This window comes from Vespa velutina, chromosome 2, assembly GCF_912470025.1.
Source record: "Vespa velutina chromosome 2, iVesVel2.1, whole genome shotgun sequence".
NCBI classification, from domain to species: domain Eukaryota; kingdom Metazoa; phylum Arthropoda; class Insecta; order Hymenoptera; family Vespidae; genus Vespa; species Vespa velutina.
In genome coordinates this window covers 14,254,927-14,270,232 of record NC_062189.1, presented here as the reverse complement: position 1 = coordinate 14,270,232, position 15,306 = coordinate 14,254,927, and the positions used below count along the sequence as shown (strand labels likewise).

Genomic DNA, 15,306 nt, shown 5'->3' with positions numbered 1-15,306 from the left:
TTTAGAAAAGAGAAAAACTATTTGGATGCCTCAATGGAGACAAACGTGCCAAGTTGTCTTTAGGTAAAACTAATATTGTGGAAACGTTAACCGTGCACGTAAATATTGTACAGATACACTTGTGGATATCTCAAAGATATTTTTAAAATGACGCCACTATTCTTTGACATTCTATCCAATTTTATCTTACCATTCTTCATTTTTACACCTTCTTTTCTCTCTCTCTTCTTTTCCAAGCTACTTTTACGAGCTTTCATTGTTCTATTGCGCTACATTTTTATTTCCAATTGTGATTTGTTCGTCGACACTATAGATATATATCTAGGCACGAATGATGTACGGATATTTTGAAGACTCAGAGATAGATCATTCTCGTTAATTAGAATAATATTATTCGATGGAGGCAAGGAAAGAGTGATAGAGAAAGAGAGAGAGAGAGGGAGAGAGAAAGAGAGAGTGAGAGAAAGAGAAAGAGAAAGAGAGAGTAACTAATTACACGTGCAATTAAAGTGTATGTGTGTGTGTGTGTATATATATATAGTGATAGGAAAATCTCGATCATATTGTATAACGTCAAAAACAATAATCAAAATATCGATGTAAGATAATTAATTACGAAAATGGATTCAATTATAATACAATTGCTACTTCCATTTGTTTCAAAAAGCCTATGAAAACATATCGTTATTGCATAAAGTTGATAAATTTGTGAAAAACATTTTTCCCTTTGCTTTTTTTGTCTTTTCTTTTTCTTTTTTTTTTTTTTTTTCTTTTCAAAGTGGCAAACGTTGCACATTGTTTTCAAAATGTCTCGATTATGTTTCGAGAAAAAATGATAGCAACGAGCTGTTAGAATAAATCGTGCTCATGTTATAAAGGAAATTAGACTGTAACATGCAGTTGGATTGTCATTCGTGGTAGACGAGTAAAAGTTTCATAATGCTAAGTGGATTGCACGTATATAATAAGACACGACCGGGCGTTGTGTCGCTTCTGGCTTGTGTCAACTTTGTAGGATGTTTTTCTCTTTCTCTTTCTCTTTCGTTCTGTAGATCTCAAGAGAGTATTCGGCTTGAAAGACATTTTGCAGCTGATTACCGTTTAGAGTATTTGGTAGTTACTAGAGAGAAGAAGATTACCTACACTGCCTTTTCGTAAAATGGCTGTGTCCATTAACATTTCATGTAAACCGCTGGAACGTTTATTCGGCGTCAAGTATGCAAAACATAAGTGGTGGATATAACGAGCATTCAAGACTATAACTGAAAGCATAATCGGCATCTCTTCGATAATACATTCTATCTATCAACAAATACTCAAGGGATCTTGCTCAACGATAAGCTTATGAGTCGAAAGCTGAGAATTGGTATTTCGTTTCGACCAACAATAGTTGGCTATGGTCGGATAAATGTTTAAACGGGTGGAGAAAATCAGCTAGTTGCTGACGAAAAGTAAAAGAAATCGATGCAAAGCGAAATGTTTGAATTAATGGATATCTACGGTGAACATGGTATATCGTTTTAGTCATCTTGCTCTCTCTCTCTCTCTCTCTCTCTCTCTCTTTCTCGAATCGATCGATCGATAGCAAATCTTCTCGTTCCAACGATAATCGTTTCGAGAATCCAGATTACAGAAGGGCGTCGATTCAGAACGTCGAATAATCGAGAAAGCACTTATCCGAAATACCGATAAAGCGAAATGGTAAATGCTACAGCTATGGACATTACGATTTGGTCTAAATTCTCATCTAAATAGTTTCCCTTTGCCTCCTCCTGTACAAATAGATAACACGTATTTTCTCGCCGTTTCGAGTTAACGAGCCAAACATCGCTCGTAATATTCTCCGAGAATTCTACGGAGTATACTCGGATTATCCTCTTCCTACGAGAATGAAAAAGTGAGATGATAAATTACAAAGAAGAAGGTTATGCTCGAAGCTCGATCGTGTTACGAGTGGGAGAACGACCACGAGAACTTGCTATTCAACTACGTGTCTGTACGGAATGAATAGATGGATAACAGCCGACGGCCGACTAGAGACTACAATAGGAGAAACTGCCAGAGTCTAGATTTCAACGACAGTATTTTTGATACAACTGCCAGCCAATGGACCAGACCGAACTTACACAACTTTCTTGTGTTTGGTCGCATATCTCTTCCTCTCTCTCTCTCTCTCTCTCTCTCTCTCTCTCTCTCTCTCTCTCTCTCTCTCTCTCTCTCTCTCTCATTTCGTCTCTCTCTTTCTCCGTATTTCCTTTTGTTTATTCTACATATGCATATTAATACGTCCTGGAACATTTGTACGTTTCGATATATGGTTCGAGCTTGAGTAAACGACATTTGTGACAATCGTGCAGAACATGCGATGTATGCAATATATTAAGAAAGAAAAAATCTGTTTAACCATGACATATAAAAATGATGCTTGCTCGGTTGTTTCTTACGAGAGAAAGAGAGAGAAAGGGATAGAGAGAAAAAGGGATAGAGACAAAAAGGTCTCTATGTATCATCGTTAAGTATATTTTGCGCGCGTAATCACGAGTATGTGCATTACATTGTGAACAACGTCTGACAGTAAAGTATGATAGGCGAGAATATGGTAAGTAGTGCAGGCAGAGAGGAATATTAGACAGGTGCCAGATAGGTAAAGACATAGACAAGAGGAAATGAGAAAGGAGAGGGGGTATTAGTTAAGGAGAAAGAGAGGAACTCTTACTCGAGAGAAGAAGAGAGAGAGAGAGAGAGAAGAGCTTCCACCGTGTCTAAATATTTGATGTAAGAAAGGAGTTCAAGGATTGTTCCGGAGAATCAACGAAAATGCCCTCTCCCTCTTCTCTCGTTCGACTCCATCTTCTTCATCCCTTTCTCAAGGAAGAAGTTAAATGAACATGCCCGACCAATGACTATAACGCCATTCACAAGAATTTTCATTCTTCTAATCGCAATTTCTTTTCCTATTTCGATGTATTACCAGAAGGATTATTATCGATATTTATTTCGATAGTTTGCTATTTTGCGTAAGCCTTCATCGTCGAATATTATTCGCGTATACCTCATTCGAATTATCCATTCAATTATTTCCCTTATAGATTTAACAATAAAATCGATATCATATATTGAATAGTACATTGATTTCATTTAAGAAAGAACGTTTACGAGATTGCTCTCATTTCATGGGAAAATCGAGGGAAAACGTTTTTGGAGATTGAATCACCGATACCGAAAGAGAGAAAGAGAGAGAGAGAGAGAGAAAGGAAGAGGAAGAAAGAGAGAAATAGAGACAGAATAAGGGAGAGAGAGAGAGAGAGAGAGAGAGAGAGAGAGAGGGAGACAGAGTCAATTCGTTATTAGTATTATTCGTTAGCGCGTTCGTACGAAATTCAACTGGCGTATCCTTTTGTAACTGGGAGGAGGAAATCGAGTAATTCGATTTTCGAGCGGTTTAATAGTTGCCCGTTCGATCGGTGAATGGACGCGAGATGTAGAGAAGAAAAGGGGGAGAGAGAGAGAGAGAAAGAGAAAGAGAAAGAGAAAGAGAAAGAGAGAGATAGAGAGATAAAGAGAGAGAGAGAGAGAGAGAGAGAGAGAGAGAGAGAAGAGGACGATATTAAGCAGATTATCGGAAACGTAGGACTCGACAGCCGGATGGAAAATTGCCAAGCATCGTTTCAGTGTTGCATTTAATTGACGTCTAATGGATCTTCAGCGAGAATATAGTCTCCCTTTCTTTCTCTCTCTCTCTCTCTCTCTCTCTTTCTACCTCTATCTCTCTCTCCCTCTCTCTCTCTCTTTCTTCTCTGTGTTACGAATTTTATTCGACTTCGGTATTCACATTCCTTGTAGCACGTCAAATTTGTCGTAGCCTATTCTCCTTTTAAGGAAAATCAATATTATTCCATTCATCTTGGTAACAAATCGTCCAACAACTATCCTCATCGTCCATTTGTACTTTTGACAGATGACAAAGTGAAATAAAAGATCATGAGAAAGACGGATCTTTCCCGTCATTCTGAACGTAATCATATTAATTAAATTTCTTGATTCGACGAGTGCCCTGTTGAATTGTCTTTCGAAAGAAGACCAAAAGAATAAGAACTTTTAATATGGAATATGTAGAAATGATATACGGAAGATTCGATTGAGTACACATATACATATATATATATATATATGTATATATATATTTTTTTTTTTTTTAAATGATCCTGAGAAAAGCCATCGTCGAATGCACGCTTATATATATATATATATATATATATATATATATATATATATATATATATATATCTACGTCGATAGCTCGTTTTATTATCGGATATTTATTTAATATTGCAGCTATTACGATCGTATGCATTTATTTTTCACGTTAGTTGCATCACGGTTGCTGTTCAAGCAATCTGTCGAATTGATATTGGAGTCAATTTTTATAAAACAATATAACCTATGTTCTTGATAGAGACCAGGTATGTATGTGTAAGGGTCATGAGGTCATATTCATATTATCCAACCAAAGTGAGATTCATGTTGTTACTCTCAACAAAGGGTATACCTAATATAACATTGTACTATTGTACGTATCTGCATATGTACATTACTACGTTCCTAATAACTGTGGAATTTTAATATTATATTTTTGAATGTGATAAAAACTGTTTTATTATATTTGGATCGGACTAATTAAAAAGTATTTATTGAAATTTCGAATAATTTCATCGAGTACATCTTGGCATATCTCGTTGTAAGCATGATGTAATTGGGAATTACTAGTAAAATGAATCGGTTCATATAAATAAATTGCGTGAAATATGTTCTTTGCATATTTTCTCTCTCTCTCTCTCTTTCTCTCTCTCTATCTATTTATTTATCTATCTCTATCTATTTCTATCTCTCTCTCTCTTCTCTCTCTCTATCTTTTCTTCTTAATCATTCCGTATAAATGTGTACATGTGTAGGCTTTCGACGATTCTACGCATGTATATAATTCCAATCATGATCATGTTAATATCAGATTCGTTCAAATAGCTCAAAGCGTTGCCGTTCAACTTTACTCGCAGTCAAGCTTCGTAACTTTTTAATTTATGAAAAATACATTTTTAATATTGGAAATTAGCGAGATAGAATTAATTATTGATGATATTAAAATGCAAAAGCTTAAATACAGTCCAGAGAATATTTATTGAGTAAACATTGCAATCATTCATCGTAGTATATATATATATATATATATATATATTATATTGTAACGGGGAAAAAGGAAAATATTTTCTTTACGTAAACTTGCTTTTCCATTTCGGCTTTGCTTCCAGCATTCCCTATTGATCATCGTTCTTTGTCACACAAGAAATATACAAACAGCTTTTTCGACAAAATTTTTATCTCTTCTCAGCCTTAGATGAAAGTAATGTGTTTTAGCGAACTCGTGATTGTACCAATCGAGATCCTATTTGAAATCGATAAACGTTTCTTCATCGTAAGAACGTTCGAGATAAGAAGAATGGGAGTACCGTGGAAAAGTTGAAAAAAGAAGGAGACGGCGATAAATTCTGACGCAAATACAGACCCAGGCTAGAATTTTCGTGATTTCCAATTCCAATTTTAAAAATGATCCTGAGAAAAGCCATCGTCGAATGCATGCTTATCAAACGAAAGGAAGTAATTTACCTACTGTCTCTGAGATTAATAAGAAATCGTATGCATTTTTACAATGCAATTTTAAAAATGATTCTGATGAAAGCCATCGTCGAATACACGCGTATCAGTCGAAAGAAAGTAATTTATCTGTTATATCTGATATTAATAAGAGATCATATGCATATTTGTAATACGATTGTAAAAATGATATTGAATAAAGCCATCGTCGAATGCACGCGTATCAATCGAGAGAAAGTAATTTGTTTACTGTTTACTGTTTCTCTCTCTCTCTCTCTCTCTCTCTCTCTCTCTCTCTCTCTCTCTCTCTCTCTCTCTCTTTCTGTTTATCTGAGATTAATAAGAAATCGTAGATAGCAGGCGATGGTCATTTACGTATTCGATGCGTAATAAGAAAAGATCAATTTCTTCGAGACGTTTTATTTACTTTTAAATATATTCATTATTCGTTACATTAACTTCGATTATTACATAATAAAGATTTTCTTTTTTCTTTTTTACGATTTTATAAGCTTAGGAGAAAAAGATTAAAGAGCTTTCCTCTCGCTTAACCTTAAAATGTTTCATTCTCTTGATACCTCTCTCTTTCTCTCTCTCTCTCTCTCTCTCTTTTTAATTGTTTCACGTAATTCCGAATGAATATTTTTTATTCCACAGGGGGAATTCTATGGCGAGCAGTCGCTGAGATTGGCTCATAAGAAAAGAGAAGAAAGATGGAATTATCCTTCTCGTTCGTACTTAATTAACGTATTACTCTGATTGACGCTATCGCCGTGCTTTCCAAGATTTATCTTGATAATGCGAAGTAACAGAATCGTTTCGAGAATCGCGAAGAACCGCCCTTTCTAGGTAGAGATATTAACGATGACACATACGTTGAGGAAGATGAATGACCTACTCGTATCAGCCCATTTCCGTTTTGTACGTTCAAGAGGAAAAGCCATCGCGCATCAATGGTGAGACTACGAAAACCATTCTTTCCATTTTTCTCTTTTTAGATTCATCGTGACCGACCGTTTGATTGTTCTTAACTTACTTTACTATTTATTGGAATATCGAAAGCCGATATGATTCGAATGTGCATGGAAATTAAAAAGATTTAATGTATACTCGTAGGTATATTCTCTTGTATATTTTTTCTTACGTTCTTTTTCTTTTTCTTTTTTCTCCTTACTGTTTTCTTTTTTTCTCTCTCTTTCCTTCTCGATAAAAATATTTACCCGATTTTATTCTAGCATCATAAATATTGGCATATCGTTTAAATTCCGTTCTTATTTCAGAAACTCGTAGGTAGCGCATTTGCTTCTTATTTTCAAACGTTCCTGAAGAGTTTACTTCATTTGACGTCCAGTGAATGATGAAGAAATTCTTGCGGAAAAGTTGTAAACTGCTAAACAATTCACAACTCCTAAGGAATTTATGAACGTACCTACACGTTAGCGGTTTTCGTTAGCATGATGTTACGTAGGTACCCACCTACTTATCATGGGCAGCAAGTTTCGAGGTAAGACAATTTCAAGTTGTAATATCGTTACCGTGAAGCTTTAAGTTGAGCTTTACCAAAATCTAATTTTTTATGAAAGCTATATTTTCCTTCTTGACTTTGGAGAATACTTTTTCTTTTCTTCTTTTTCTTATTTATCATGGATATTACAGTTATTAACTAGCTAAGATCAAAAGACAAATAATTTTTCCTATAAAAATGGTGTCTATTATCTTTCTTGTTTTTTTTCTCCCTCTCCCTCTTTCTTTCTTTCTCTTTCACTCTTTCGCTCTTTATAATAAGCATTACGATGGTAATCTAAAGAAAGTAGAAAGAAGTTGCACGATAGATTTTCAAACAACTCGTAAACGTGCGTACCTATCTATATCTTGTATTTCGTCCTGTACCCTTCCTTGGTCGTATTGGATTTCATTTCCAATTCAATCCGTATCGGTAAGATCGATCGAGTTTCGTCTTACGTTACAGGTGCATTTTCCAATGTCCGTTTTCCTCCACCGTTATCCTCGTTTCACAGAGAGCGACGAACTTCGTACCTTCCTTAAAACGACTGTCCAACTTGATATCCAAAGAGATTTTCGCATCAAAAGTTCTTGCTTTTTCATGAAAAAAAAAGAAAAGAAAAGAAAAGAAAAGAAAAGAAAAGAAAAGAAAAAGAAAGAAAAGAAAAGAAAAGAAAAGAAAAGAAAATATATATATATATATATATGTATATATACATATGTATATCATATACTCTGTGCTACAGAAAAGTTATTAAATTAAATGAAATATAAAAAAATAGGATACAAAGATTTATGCGTTAAGAGAAATTCATAAAATAGGAAACGTGTTTTTTATCTTACTTTTGTTCTTATTTTTTTTTGACTACTTCTGTCACTGTTTATTATGTCAACGACTGCATTCAACAAATGGCTAGCAAGATATAAACACTTTTTATTTTGTTTACAAGTAAAGAGAGAACTACAATACATATGTATATATATATATATATTTTTTTTTAATATATATATTTTCCTCTTTTATTTCTATTATACTTCACTCAGTCATTTTCTTTCATCCCCTTTCCAAAATCTTCGCTATCGTCTTTATCTTCTATTTTCGTTTACGAACAAGTTGTTTCTGGTGTTCAAAACGATCATATTATTTCTTCAAATGGTTTTGCATTCGACAGAAGCGAGGTGAAAGATTTTAACGAAGTCATAAGGAAGGATAAAAGACTGAGATTTGACGGTACACTGATCAAAGGATCTTCGCGTTGTTTCTCGCAAGACGACGCACTGTAATAGAGGTTTTGTCTCGTTGGAACATCTTTAAACGTTCAAACGCCTTTCTTTTCCGAACAATTTCTTTCTTCTTTCTCTTACATATTTCTTTACCTTAAGAACTATATTCATTTTGTATGTCCAACTGTATTCATATTATATATATATATATTTTTTATTTATTGCAGATATAACAAGATAGTTCCGAAAGATAAGAATTTTAATTATATTTCTCTCTGAGGATTACATTTATTTTAATTATCATATCTTAAATTGTATGGTATAATGATTTAATATGGTACAATATTTATACGGTTGGGACAGTGAACTCTTGTTGGAATAATATGTCAAAAAATGTCGACATTTGAAAAAGAAAAATATAGAATTAGAAGAAACGAGATTGAAAAAGAAAATACAAATACAAATCTCGTTTTCCCATTGAGATAGGAAATTACGTTAGAAATAATGCGAGATAATAATATCCACGGAATGATGTAGCCTTTACCTCTTTTCTTTCCTTTTTCTCCGGTCTCGGATTATTGACATACATGAATATAACTTAACCCAGTTTCATAATTCGTTTCGTGTAGCATACTTTATAAGTCTAGTACGGTACTCTTCATGCAATATTTTTTCGCAATTAATGAAAAAACATTGGTACCAGTGAATTTTCAATTAAAATGCTGCGTTAAAATAATTGGAAATGAAATATTGAAATTAAAAAACATGCAATGTGTACTCTGGGTAATGGACTTTTTTCGCTTCAAAATTGTAGAAATAAATAAAAAAGCTTTCCGTTGTAGAAAATGTTATTGTAAATATCTATTTGTCATGTTATAGGTAATCGACTTTTGTTGTAAAGTACGACCTACGAACAGTAAATAATTGAAACTAGTAAATATTTAAAGATCGAGTAGTTCGAATATTTCAAGGACTTTTATTCAAATGTTTACTTTTTCCATTGAAAGCATTCTCTAATTGTGATCTCCGTTTAATATCATAATGACATTGTGGCGAGCAGACGCGTTGTAGATTATTGTAATTCATCGAAGTCCTCATCGTATCAGAGCGAATATTATATATTTGTAACAGTCTATAACGAACGCTATGATCTTCGAATACTATATATACGTTTTTGCGAAATAATATTATATTATTAATAATATTAATTATAATATTAATATTATAATAATATTATAATATTAATTATTTCATATTTTTTTTTTATTTATTATAAAATCGAGCATTTCTTATACGAATATTAATAGAATCATTTCAAAAATTATCATCGAACAAATATAGTTCTCTTGATTAACGATATTTTATATAGATATTAGAAATACTTTGTATGTACGTAATTATGTATATACTCAATCAAAATTTAGATATCCGACAGACTTTATTATTAGTTTAATATTTTGGTTAGTTAAAGTTACGTGTCCTTCAATGAAACGAAGGATAAAACAGAGTTTTATCTCGATATCGTATGTTTCATCTTTCTATATTAGCTTCGTTCACGAACACAATCAACGAATCTTCTAACGATTAATTAGAAGTACTCTAATTATTATAGTCGAAAATTCACCATCTCCTTTTTCAATTAATCCGACGTTGCGGTGATTCTAGTTGGATAAGCATTCACATCGTAAGCGTAACGCGTGACGTTAAGACGAACGAAGGAATTAATTTGAGTTTGATTGGCATATTTTACGAAAATAAACCACTGATAATCTATTATCTTTGACTTATAAATTTGAAATATGTTATTTCGTTTCGAGCCTTTTCTCTCTGGAAATAGATAACGATCTTTTATGGTTTCTTCTTATTTTTTTTTCTTTTTTTTTTTTTTTACATTACTTTATTTGTCTTATATTATACGAGCAAGAATATTGAAAGTCACATAAGCACGTAATCAAAAATGTAATTGTCAAGTCATAAACTTTGCGAATATTGGCGAATAATGCAACATAAAGAAGAGCGAAGACTAAACGACGAATATAATCGTCTTTAGCGGCTCATATCTCTTGTCGTTTTTCGCTGCTTATCATACTTTATTGTTCTTAGTTCTTACGATCTTTTTTACAGCATACTCTCGATTAAACTAGAACGTTCGAACGTAACATTTTTTTTTTTTTTCCAATGATCGTTATTACCAAGAAGAAAAGCGATTGGAATATTTGTATACATAGATACATATGTAGCATGAAAGAGCTAGTCGAATTAATCGACGTACGACGATAAGAAAAGATTAACTTTGTTTTAGTTCTTTCTTTCTTTTTTTTTCTTTTTTTTTTTTTTTATTTTTCTTTTTCCGTACCCATGAGATTCTTGGAGAATGATAAAAAGTACCGACGAACGGTGACGGCAATACCGCAGCTTGGAAAGTTTGTTCGACGGTTTCCCGTGGCAAATAAATCGATTTGCGAAATTGGAAGGGAGATCGGTAATAGCGGAAAAAGCTGCGACGTCGGATGTCGTTCGTCGCGAGTTATCCGGTCGAAGTGAAATCCTAACAGTAGCAACCGTCTCTACTTTTAATCTCTTTTCGAAGAGGTCGATGACCTGAGGTTAGAAAGAAGCTCTTACTTAGATACGAAAGAAGTTAGAAAAAGTTTTAATTTTCGTGAACAAGTAGTTGCCTATCAAATATCAATGAATACACACGTTTAATTTTTGCGAATAATCCACCAATATTCCTCGTACACACTCATTTGTTCCATCGATTTTCGGCTCCGTGTGTCATTCTACCACGCCTTCTCTTCGTCCTCTTCTTCTTCATCATCCTCCTTTTATTCCTCGTAGTTCCCTCGAAGCTTCGCTTTCACGAAGAAGAGATAGATAGAGAAAGAGAAAGAGAGAGAGAGAGAGAGAGAGAGAGAGAGAGAGAGAGAGAAAAGGATGGTAAAACGTGAGAGAGAATGTCCCTGAGACTTACCCTCGTTCTCTCTCGCCTCGACGTGTCGTCCTAGAATTCTGTCACGGATTTCTGAACGACACTAGACGTGTAATTTTGTGAACGCGAAACGCACCTTCCTGTCGTTCGTGCGAACTCCGAATCAATGCGATTCCGTTCGTTTCCTCGCGTTAGTTTCCAACCCTACATTACGATCTTTTATATAGATTGTCCTATTACGATTGAAATAAAACAATGTGTTCAATTTGACTTATTTAAAATAATATATATATATATATATATATATATATATATATATATATATATGTAGCTTATTGTGTTATTAAATCGATTCGTATAAATATAAATATGGAATTTATTGCGATTACAATGAGACTTATTTGTGAAACGATTAATTAATTTTGCATTGCTGTTATATTATAGTTGTGTACATATACATACACTCATAAATGTTTTCCCATTGTTATATTATTGTTATATTTCTTTATTCAGGATAATACAAAATTTCTCGTGGCTGTTTACAAGAGGGATAAATTTTTTTTTTCTTTCTTTTTGTTTTTGTTTTTGTTTTTTTTTTTTTTTTATTTTTAAAAAAGTATATCACTGACATTATGTGATATTAATTTCGTATTGTTTCGTTATTTACATTATTTGTAATTCTCTTTATTTTACGAGTATTTTCATTTATTCTTTTAAATATAAAAAATAAGAATGTTGGGTGTGGCTCGCGAAGCAATAGGTTGTGTCAATGGATGGCATACGATCGAGTTAATTCGTGATTGTAATCATAGAAGCTGCCACGGTATGCAATAATCCGATCGATCGGAGGGATATATTTCATTAGCGCGATACCGATAACGTAGAAATCGCTCGCACCGGACCAATTAAATTTCTATCAAAGCAGCCGGCAGTGTCGCTGCTCTTTACCCCCCCCCCTCCCTTTTACCCTTCAATCCTCTCGTACCCATCACCGTAATTCTTTTTCCCTTTTCACAATTTCTGAAATCTTCGCTAAACGATCGACTCACATATTGAAAAAGATTAAAAATTAAAACGATTGAGCAATAACCATTTGTCATTTTATCACTGTCATACATATTACTATTACTATTTATAGTCATCTTTACTGATCCCATTATATTAATGTTATAATTGTATAATTTTTTCTCATTATTAAATATTATAATACATTTTTCTTCTAATATTCTTCTAATTCTGTTACTCGAAAAACATTAAATTAATTAATATTTTCATTTATTTAATTTGTATAAAGAATAATTAAGAATATTATATTATTTTATGTATTTAATTCATAACTTTCAAGAGATGTTTTGCTCGTCATGAAAGAAAATAAAATAGTATATACTCTTTCTCTTTTCTTTATCAATTAAGTTGTTGGAAGTGGTCGAGTAACCACCTGTTTCTAAAATAATAAACGGACAATGTGAGCTACGATTCTTTCTTTTACATAAAAGTAAATTTGTCATGAAAAAGAAGTTGAATGGTCGAGTGCATTGGAATAGCAAAGACATAAGACATGTTAGTCGAGGATGACAAAAAGGAGGAAAGAGACGCGTAGGCGAACGCCATCTTGCAAAGCATTATCGCTAAGCTCTCGCTCTCTATCTCTTTTTCTCTTCGCTCTCTTTCTCTTTTGTGTAGATGGAGGATCGCACGTAAATCGTACATCGTCTCGTCTTTGTCGTTTACACATAGTTGCGCGCGTGTGTTACGAGCGAAATTGTATGGGCTAGCATCGTGTAACAAGTGTGCGATGCGATGTTGAAGTACGTTATTCGGGAGTGAATTGTAGTAACTCGTAAGTGAGTGTGAGAGAGAGAGAGAGAGAGAGGGAGAGGGAGAGAGAGAGAGAAGGATGATGTAGGAAGGACCAACACGACCGGTTCCTTCTACTCTCTCGCCTACTGATGAATGTGTCTCGTTAGTCGTCGCTTGGCTCGGAGATATCATCCAAATTCAGCTATTACCTCGTTGCTGTGTCTAGGAAGCCATTTTCTCTTCTCTTTTCTCATTTCATCCTATCTACCATAATTTCGTTCTTTAAACGAACTCCTTGGTTTTTCATTATTTTTATTCCTCTTCTCATGTAAACTTGTAAAGTTTCCAAAGTAAGTTTGTAAAATATTGTCCTATTTCGACCATCGCTATATTGTTATTTTGTTTTTAATCATGCAACACGATTTTTGTGATTTTCTTAAGATATCTATTATAAATAGATTTTTCAATTATTTTATTGTATTCCCTTTAGTAAAATGTTAGCTCTAAAGAGAACGACGATAGTGTTGGTTAATTTTATAAAAATTTCTCGAATATCTTTACTGGAAGCACGTCGATGGAAAATTCCATGGGGCTTTGTGGTTCGAAAGGAGGAGAAAGAGGTGACACCTTCGTTCGTCGACCTCGTCCTCGAAAAAGGACACTTAACGTTAAACGGAAAATGAGCTTAATGAGAACTTGTCAGGGGGCGAAAAACTTAGGAAGAAGGAAGCTGCCCGGAGGGCTAGAATGTTCTTGAACGAGGGGGTAGATTCCACGTTTTCCTTCCTTTCCTTTCTTTTCGTTAGCGACTTTCCTCCGTTTTATTTTTTTCTTCTCTCTCTTTCTATTTCTCTCTCTTTCTCTCTCTCTCTCTCTCTCTCTCTCTCTCTCTCTCTCCCATTTCTCTTTTCTTCATTTTTAACGGGGAACGCGCTCGACCACTTGGCAGTCGTTCAGGAAAAAGTTCGACCGAAAGTTTGTTACTTAGCTTGCGGTCACAGCTTAAGGCGACGTTTAGCAACTAGATCACGACATTCTACCTACAACGCCCGTCTTCTTCGATTTATCTTCTTCCTTTTATCGTAAAAAAGGATAAATAAGTTAGAAAGATTGTGAAATATCGTACGACGCTAAACACGCTTTTGTAATATTTATCACGGAATTTTGTTAGAGACCAAAAAAAAAAAAAAAAAAAAGAGAAAGGAAGAAAAAAGCAAACAAAGAAAACGACCAAAGATAAGACGTGATATCTCTTCTAATTTGAATCTTTTCAAAATCTTTCAGACTTTCTACCTGTTGATTGTGCAACTTTTCGTAAACTATTATAGCAGAGTATAAGCATAGTGTACTATATGAAATTTTTGAAAGGACCCGTTCGACGAAGTTCACCAATAGTGAATTTCATCCTTCCTTCCTTCGTTGGAATTTATTAGTAGCGCGTGTTCTCACGCATCCTACGTCCAATAAACGCCAGAGAAACAATTAAGAAGAGAAAAGGGTAGAAGAATGGATCTCTCGCGATAGTTGGTTCCTCCGTTCCTTCTGACTTTGCGGTCAGAACTGTATGGGAATTTTATTTATGAGCATTTATATAACATTCTCGAGATACTGGATGGCGTCGGCGTTTATTGCCTTACGGCATACACACCCGGCCCACTTGGAGCTATATAACGCATAGAAGCGTTCTGACTCCTTCGTACTACCTCGTTTTCATCCACGAAACGTGTTAAGGGAATTCCTACTGGCGGGATTTCATGGCCATTCTGCCCACCGAACCGAAAGACACACATAACTCCCTGAATATTTTGCGATCTAGGAAATGCTTCGAGAAACTCGCTGGAAAGAAAGAGAGAGAGAGAGAGAGAGAAAAGAAGCACGAACGTGGAAAAATTCGTAAAACGGAGATAACGTTCGGGGAACTGGAATAGCACCTTCGAGATAATGCGAATTTATACCAGGATGCGGCTTTCAACGTGTAAAGTGTTTTGGTGCTGCTATTTGCGCTTCCGACGTAATTTTCTCTGGTTTTTGCCAAGTATTTAGTGAAGCGAGGCGGATAAAATCTCAAATCGATCAGAAGCTGATCATTCTCAGTTTACTAATTATCGGCTTTGAAAGTTGATAGTAAGTCTCATTTTCTACACTACATATGTATATATATATATATATATATATATATATATATATATGTATATATA

At 34.1% G+C, this 15,306-nt stretch overlaps 2 protein-coding genes across 23 annotated transcripts in view; one reads left to right on the top strand and one right to left on the bottom strand.

Annotated features, from left to right (window-relative positions):
• LOC124957951 overlaps positions 1–9,561 on the top strand; it is a 112,294-nt gene extending 102,733 nt beyond the window's left edge. For 17 of the 21 annotated variants that reach the window (XR_007103794.1, XR_007103796.1, XR_007103799.1 and 14 more), the window contains 2 exons: positions 6,307–6,761; positions 6,930–7,153. The gene's annotated coding sequence lies outside the window, so the exon portion shown is untranslated. Of the gene's footprint in view, positions 1–6,306; positions 6,766–6,929; positions 7,154–8,603 lie in introns of those variants that run through there. The other 4 variants (XR_007103783.1, XR_007103782.1, XR_007103781.1 and 1 more) reach the window with 4 other exon arrangements.
• The window catches only part of LOC124957957 (basement membrane-specific heparan sulfate proteoglycan core protein-like), a 129,886-nt gene that overhangs the window by 41,378 nt on the left and 73,202 nt on the right, over positions 1–15,306 (bottom strand). The gene's annotated exons all lie outside the window — the stretch shown is intronic.